The sequence below is a fragment of the Lactuca sativa genome, chromosome 3 (assembly GCF_002870075.4).
Source record: "Lactuca sativa cultivar Salinas chromosome 3, Lsat_Salinas_v11, whole genome shotgun sequence".
Classification (NCBI taxonomy): domain Eukaryota; kingdom Viridiplantae; phylum Streptophyta; class Magnoliopsida; order Asterales; family Asteraceae; genus Lactuca; species Lactuca sativa.
In genome coordinates, this window is record NC_056625.2 from 97536990 (window position 1) to 97545384 (window position 8395).

The window sequence follows — 8395 nt, forward strand, 5'->3', positions numbered from 1 at the left end:
GCATTGCAAGGAAAGACCATGGGGGTAACCCTTGACACTTGTATATAAGACCACGATTTGGCCCTCCGCATTGCAAGAAAATACCATGGGGGTAGCCCATGGCACTTGTATGTTATGGTAAGTGGTATTTTGGGAAACTAGCTAAGCTTTGTGCTTACGGTTCACATTTATGGTTTCAGGTAATTTCGGTTCGAAAGGGAATGGTCCGGCGTGACTGCACAACATCCCCTAGAGTTTTTCGCATTGGCAATTATTGATATTACACTGATTTTTAAATAATATATTCACTTTGATCGGTGTTGGAACAGCTCGTTATATGTTCTATTGTCTTAAAAATGAAAATTTTACCTTGGATTTTCGGGACGTTACATAACGCAACGATAATAATGATTTATAACAATTTGTAATAAATTAACATGTACCCCCACCCCCAAATTTGATAAAAAAATTGGGAAAAATGGGTCGGAAAACTCACCCTTGTAGCGCGCTTTACCGATTTCTTTTGTTTGACGAAAACGGTCAGGAGTTCGAGACTGCTCGGAATTTAGGGAAAATGATAATAATAATAATAATAATAATAATAATAATAATAATAATAATAATGGAAAATTTTCTAAAGAAAATAGAAAGAAAAGGAAATCAACTGACGGAAATTGATTTGTGAGTGTATGAAGAAGTGAGGCTGCTGGGGCAGCTTTTATAGGCGAAATGTAGGGGTTCGTGCCATACCCTGGTTATGTCGCTCCAGTATCCTCCTACCACTTGTCCAAAGTTTGTGGTATCATGTCTCTTCTAGAAGATGTGCGCGTTGCACACACTGTGCGTGCAACGCCAAACAAAATTTATGTAAATGTCGTAACTTCTTAATACGAGCTCTATTTTTTATGTTTTATATATCCACGCGTAGCTATTGACGAGCACTACAACTTTCCTTTAGGTTCTATACAGACTCCGTTTTTGGCATTCTTTATCTCATCTGTCTTGTATTGATAAGTACTTCGATTCTCCTTTATAGAGTTTAGGCTAAAGTTCAACTGATTTTTCCTAAACTTTTTACGTCACACATTCCTTATGCGTGGTTGATTTTTATATATTTTTAAAATTCATATCTTCTTCATATGAAGTTGGATTTTTACGAAATTTATATTTCCAGGATAGTGACGTTATGTACTTTCGGAATATTTTATTTTTCTTCTAAAAATAACATAATTTTTCTCGCACTTATTTTTATAGATTTCGATTAATTCAACTAATTTTTCTTATATTTATCTTAATACGAAATCGTGTATTTTTATCATAGATCGATGAATATTACGTATTAAATCTATTATATTTGATGTTTTTCAATTTTAACGATTAACGATCCGTGACAATTTTCGTAGTTGTTACAATTATGTTTAAGAAGTTTAACAGATTTAATGCGAAATAAATATTCATTAAAATGTCTTTTATAGTACTTTGAAGCTATAACTTTACCTCTAAAAATTGCATTATCATGTTTTGTCATGATGAATTTAGATCGAATCTATTACTCACTTGCCAAGTAAGAATGACTTCAAAATTTCATATTCCATCAAATCATTGGGCGTTCCTTTTTATACGCAGTTTCTATATAGTTTTCATATTATGATGCATGTCGTTGGTTTGGAACGAATGGTAAGAATGTAGCATATTGAAGAGCATACAACACTAGTCTTGAGTTGTTGCTTCTAGGACACATGTCTTTGTGGAGTTATGCTTTAATTCTGTTGGTATTACATTATGTGATTTTGAGTACTAAAATATATACGGATTTTAGATTTTCGCATACTCATCGTGCTTGCATTTGACTAAATATATGATTAGACCTAGTAGGAGTTTATTAATGATTATAACCTGATTACATAATGATTAACTATAATATAGATCAAAGGGCTTGTGGTCCAACGGTATTCGGTGTTGTCCTCTTGAGGTCGAAAACTCAAGTCATGTTAGGGACATATGTGGATTTAGGAGAATAGTTTAAGAGTATATATTTACCGTTCCAATATATATATATATATATATATATATATATATATATATATATATATATATATATATGTGTGTGTGTGTGTGTGTGTGTGTAATATAATCCAAAGATTTAACTTCTTAGGATTAATGTATCTTGTTACTTAAACTTTTGGCTTTTTCATTTTGTTATTTCTTTATCATGTACATTAGCATTCTCTTATTTATTAAGTTCATAAAGCTATAAACCGTAAGTGTAGATGTGTATATGCATAAATGCACAAGTATAAATATGCACAAATATATAAATATATCATATATATATATATATATATATATATATATATATATATATATATATATATATATATATATATATACATATGTTCATATATATATATATATATATATATATATATATATATATATATATATATATATATATATAGAGAGAGAGAGAGAGAGAGAGAGAGAGAGAGAGGTTCAGGTGTTTAAACTAATTATTGTGTTATTGTATGCATGATTGTGGACCAATCAAAATTTAATAGAAAAATCAATAATTAAATAAATCAATAAGGGTAACTAGGTAATTTGAGAAATAACTTCCACAAATACTCACTATAATTTTGCTAGTTACGTTGATTTTAACCTAATTCCCCTATTTTATATACGGCCTACGATCATCCAATCGGCTGAAGACTCCTTCACACCGACCATCCAAGTAATCAGAAGCACCTCCATTGCTTTTTGACCTATTCGAAGGAGTAGGATGAAGAATGAAGGCGAAATCGACGACGATGATGAAGACCTCGACGACGATGATGAAGACATTAGCTTTCTTGAAGAACCAGAAGATGGAACCACATCGACAGACCCCCTTATCGACCCGGATCTTCCCGATTTTGACGAATTCTCCAGAGACGAAGAAGATTTCGAAAACTACAACTATGAAGACTACGATTTTGAAGTACCCTCACACGATACAAGGACGAATCTGTATTTGTTCTCGGTAAGTATTAAGTTATAGGGATTTTAATTTTCTCGCATTTTAAGCGGTTTTACGGACCCCATCGATCGGGGAGCTCTTGGTCTTGGTCTGGATCAGGGAGCTCTTGGTCTCCATCGCCTGTATTGTCAGAGAAACTGCAGGTGGATCAAGTAGATAATAAGGTTTTATCTGGCAAAGAGGATGAACATGGACGTGTTATTGTGGAAATGTCTACAGAACCCTTCGATCCACTTGGGTTTACTTCTTTGCTTAAAGCTTCAATGCTGCATTTGAAACAACAGGTCCTGTTTACTTGTTTCTTTCTTTCTTTCCCTATGATATTAGGGAATACATGTGCCTTGAGCTTTGTTTTTGCAGTTACTTAACAAAAATATGTGTTGTGTGTAGGGTAAAAGGGGTTTTGGATCAAATTACCAATCGGGCTTGTAAATCTCATTGAACCCGTGGTTAAAGTGAGTTTATGTTTACATTTATATCATTATAACCTTCTTAGAAGCTTTCTTTTTATAAATCTGCTCCTTCAATCCTTTTTAAACAATATTATCCAGACAACACATGGTTCTTTTCTATACGAAATGAAAACAAGACTAAATGACAACTTTACCCTTATATTGGGTAACACAAATTTCACCAATTTCAACATGTTGCAGGAAGGGTTTTATTTTCATCATGCGGAACCAAAGCACTTGATGCTCGTGAATTGGATTCCTGAAACTACAAATACGTTGCCAGCGGGATGGTGGTGTTTCATTTTGATTAAGTATTTTTCTTTTGATTAGGTTTTACAAGTTAAATAGATAAAAAAATCAATTATCTTGATGATCTTATTGTATAGTTGTGAATTTTGATAGATATGGAGTACATTGTGATTTAAGGGAAAGAAAACATAAACGTGCGGTACAATTCTTGAGATTGACATGAAGAAGATAAAAAAGAATCATGAATTCTAATTCTGTTGGAATGGAATCATGAATTCTAATTCTGTTGGAATGGAATCATGAATTCCAATTCTGTTGGAATCTAAACTACAATTTGGTTTTGTTTTGACAGAAGTTGAGACTTGAAGAACGGACCGCAAATTTGAAAGTGATTCTAAGCATTCTCAGAGAATATTATTCTTACATGGTTGGATTCATGACAATTATTTTCGTTAAATGTCTATTTTCATGGATGATCAAGGAAAGAGCTATTATTCTAATAGAATAATCTACAATAGAATGATAGGAGTATATATAATAATATATTCTGCCAGAATATTCAGGTCGAATAATATATATATATATATATATATATATATATATATATATATATATATATATATATATATATATATTTGTTTTTAGTGAGTACTTCATTGTCATAGACTATTATATAAAGTTTTTACTTTTTTAAGAATGTAATGTAAAATTTGAAGTTGTATCTAAAAATGTGTTATTAGTTGGTGTTGGCATTCTCATAAAATATTATTTTAATAGAAATATGTATCCTGATATTCGTAGAGAATATGATTCTAACAAAATAAAATCGGATTTAATTTTAAAATTACGTTATAATTAAAACTAAAGTAATTTAAAAAATTAGAATTTTAAAATCAAGAGAGTTAATTATCCCAAAAAATATGAAATTTTCCTTTTTTAAATTTACCTCAATTGTCTAAAATACCCTTAGAAAGAAATTAGATGGTATTTTTCAATTATGTTTAATTTAATACTATATATTAATCACTTTCTTAAATTAACTAAAAATGATTGGCCCATATTTATGTATTCAATAACATAATAATTAGTTTAAATAGAATAACTTAAGCCTATATATATATATATATATATATATATATATATATATATATATATATATATATATATATATATATATATATATACACACACACACACATGCATGTGTGCATAAACACATTTGTGTATGGTCGGTCACGAGGATTAAAATATCCTCAAATTCTCAGAACGAGTCATAAAAAATGTCTTTTTGTTATTATAAGTTTTATATATATATATATATATATATATATATATATATATATATATATATATATATATATATATATATATATATATATATATATATATATACTAGTCGTCTACCCGCACAAAGCGGCAGACAGCGAATAATTTGATCTCTTTAGAGTTAAAACCATTTTGCGTTCACTTCGAGAAATGAATATTAAATGACATCTATTTTTCAAGAGCATTACCATACCATCTTAAGGGGGTGTTTGGCTAAGCTTTTTTAAAACAACTTATTAGGTTCCACATCACTATAAGTTAAAAAAGTGTTTAGATTAAAATAACTTATTCCAGTGGGGAACCTCTAATACGTCATTTTTTCATAAGTTACCGTACACTTACTTATTAACTTATAAGCTAATAAACTAATAAGAAATAAACTTTTTTGCCAAACACCCCCTAAATGGTTATTACTTCCATTTATACATACCCAAACCACTTGTACTGTTTGTCATCCTCTTTTTTTTTTTTTCGTTTTTCTTAATTCCTTTATTAATTTAATGTCCTACTAAGTAAAATGCTAAAATATATAAATAATAGTTTATAAAAATAAACCTTTAGAATATCAGGTGTTGTGATTAAAAAGTCGATAAATAGGCCTTTGAGAAGGCCAAAATACTCAGGTGTCAACTTGTTCATTGTGATTTTAACCAAGTTTGGTCACAAATTAAAACATTTTCAACGATGGTATGTAATTCAAGGATTCATATTGATTTAGGTTCTCGAAACCTTAAAATATTGAACAAAATCTATATAGAACCTTATAATAAGGACAATAATCACCATAATCAGGAAGTCCATGCGATGAAACTTGATATTATAAAGACCAATGATGAAAAATGTTTCATTTTTAGACTAAACAAGATGAAAAATATACAAACTACCTTAATCATGTCAAATCTTGTGTTTAATTGTTCTTTATTGCAAAAGTAAGATGCCAAAATATACAAACTAATGATAATACAATGCTCTAACTGGCCCTCTTGGTTGAGTTCTTTGAACCTGCAAAGCCAACACATTAAAGAAACATAGTAAAAACATTTTTAGGAACAAACCTGATATAATAAAGCATTCACCCAATATATTTATAAGACAAAAATACAAAAAGTTAAAAATGATAAAATCAATTACAAGTAAGGATTAAAATAAAAATCTATTAAGAAAGAACCATCTGCAGAAGGGATATTTGAATCAACTTGTATTTTCTGATGGTTTCAAATTTTGAATCATCCGAAATTCAAGGAAGGAGATAAAATTTGTTGAGAAATATTAAGATTCAAAACACAGGTTAAAATTTAATATTATTTTATTGATGACTACTTGTACTATTAGCTTAATGATTTGAATGTCTTAAAAAATAATATTATTATATTCAATCTATTTTTAGAAATAGTGAGATTTCTTTTATAAGATAGTAAAGATATATAAAGAAAAAAATTTATGTCCCAAAAAAATTGAGCCTTATCCATTGTTCACTTCCCCCCTCCCCATCCCCTTACATGTGTACATAAATATATACTTTTATACGATTGCATATATATATATATATATATATATATATATATATATATATATATATATATATATATATATATATATATATATATATAAAAATGCGTATATACATATGTGCATATATGTATATATATGTATGTGAATATATACATATATAATTTGTTCATGTACATATGCGTAATTATTTATACATATGCATATGTGTATATTCTCATATGCAATTTTTAAAATATTTGTGAATATGTATTTTTATTCATTTTTTATAAATGTTTTTGTAGATTTAAATGAATTTGTCGAGAAAATAGAAGGACAAACTGATAAATTCAACAAAACTCAGTACTCCAAGAATAAAAGAATGATAACAATATAAATTTTTGTATTTTTTTTTTTCCTATTTTATACTTTATGTTGTATGACATTCCATATTATGAGATACAAATATTTTATTTGTATTTTTATGGACGTTTTTAAATACGTATATATGCATTGTGACATATAAAAGTACAAATTTAAATATGTATATATGCACTCTGTTTAAAGAATTTTACATTTTAAAATGTTGATTTAAAAAAAAAATCGTCCTGTTTTTCAAATTGAAACTTTTGATGTTTTTTAATAATTTTAAAATTCTGATAAATTAAATTCGAAACTTTATAAGAAAAACATATGGTGTTTTTTTTGTGTGAAACGAATGTCAATGGCATCGAATTCATTTTTTTTAGTTTTAGAAGTTCTTTTATATTTTGTTCCGAATAGCAAATGTTAATCAGAATTTCTATAACTCAAACACATGTGTCAATTTTGAGTTCATTTTTTTATTTTAAAAATTTTGTTCGTTTTCGAGTTATATAGTTTCCAATTAGTGAGTATATAACTTGAAATATGTTTTCGAATTTCGGTTATCTTATCCATTAATCATATTAAAAAATAACTTTATACCTAATCTATGTTAATAATATTCACATTTAAAGAAGACAAAAGTTCAAAAATGGTCCCTGTTGTAACACCCGGTTCCTATTACGTATTTAAATTCAAGTAACTCCATGTTTTGCTCTGGGAATCAGCAAGTTGGAGGCCCAACTCGTCGAGTAGACTCAAATTTTGAGCGGGGGGTTCAGTGACCTACTCGACGAGTCGGGGGACCGACTCGGCTAGTAGGACTGTCTGGATGAAACCCTAATATTTGGGTTTGCACCCTATTTAAACAACTTATAACGCCCCAACCCAGCCCTTGTCGTCCCTCCCAACCCAGAGAAAACCCTAACTCGAACCCTAAGCCTCTATTGTGTGTTCTTAAGCTTGTTGGTACCTTTTTGTGTGTTTTTGAAGTTGGAAAGGAGGAAGGAAGCTTGGGAGTTCAAGTAGAAGCAAGAAGATCCAAAGGTTTTGCTCCATTCTCAGCTCATTCAAGGTAAAAAGCTGGAACCTTGACCATCTATCTCTTAGATCTTGATTTGGGGCTATTTCCTACCCTTTTTATGAGTTTAGAGAAGCTAAAATCGGATTTTGTAGGTGTGCTTGCAGTTGCACTTCAGATCTGGAACTATTGGGGGTCCTTATGGCATAAAGGTGCCAACTTTGTTGCCATAAGCACCCCATGCATCTTGTAGACTTCTTTTTATGGTCTTTTGAGTCAAAAACTCCATGCATGGATGATGTATATTTTTAAAGCACTGGTTTTTTATTTATGAGTCCTAATTTATCGCATCTAAACCACACCTTACAGGCAGTGAACCTGATCGAGTATAGTATAGCTTTGATAAACAAGGGTGTTGAACACAAGGGGAACGGTGGTGAATTAATTCAAAATATTTGATTATAGGTTACAACACACACAAAAGGAATAAAGAAATGTGTA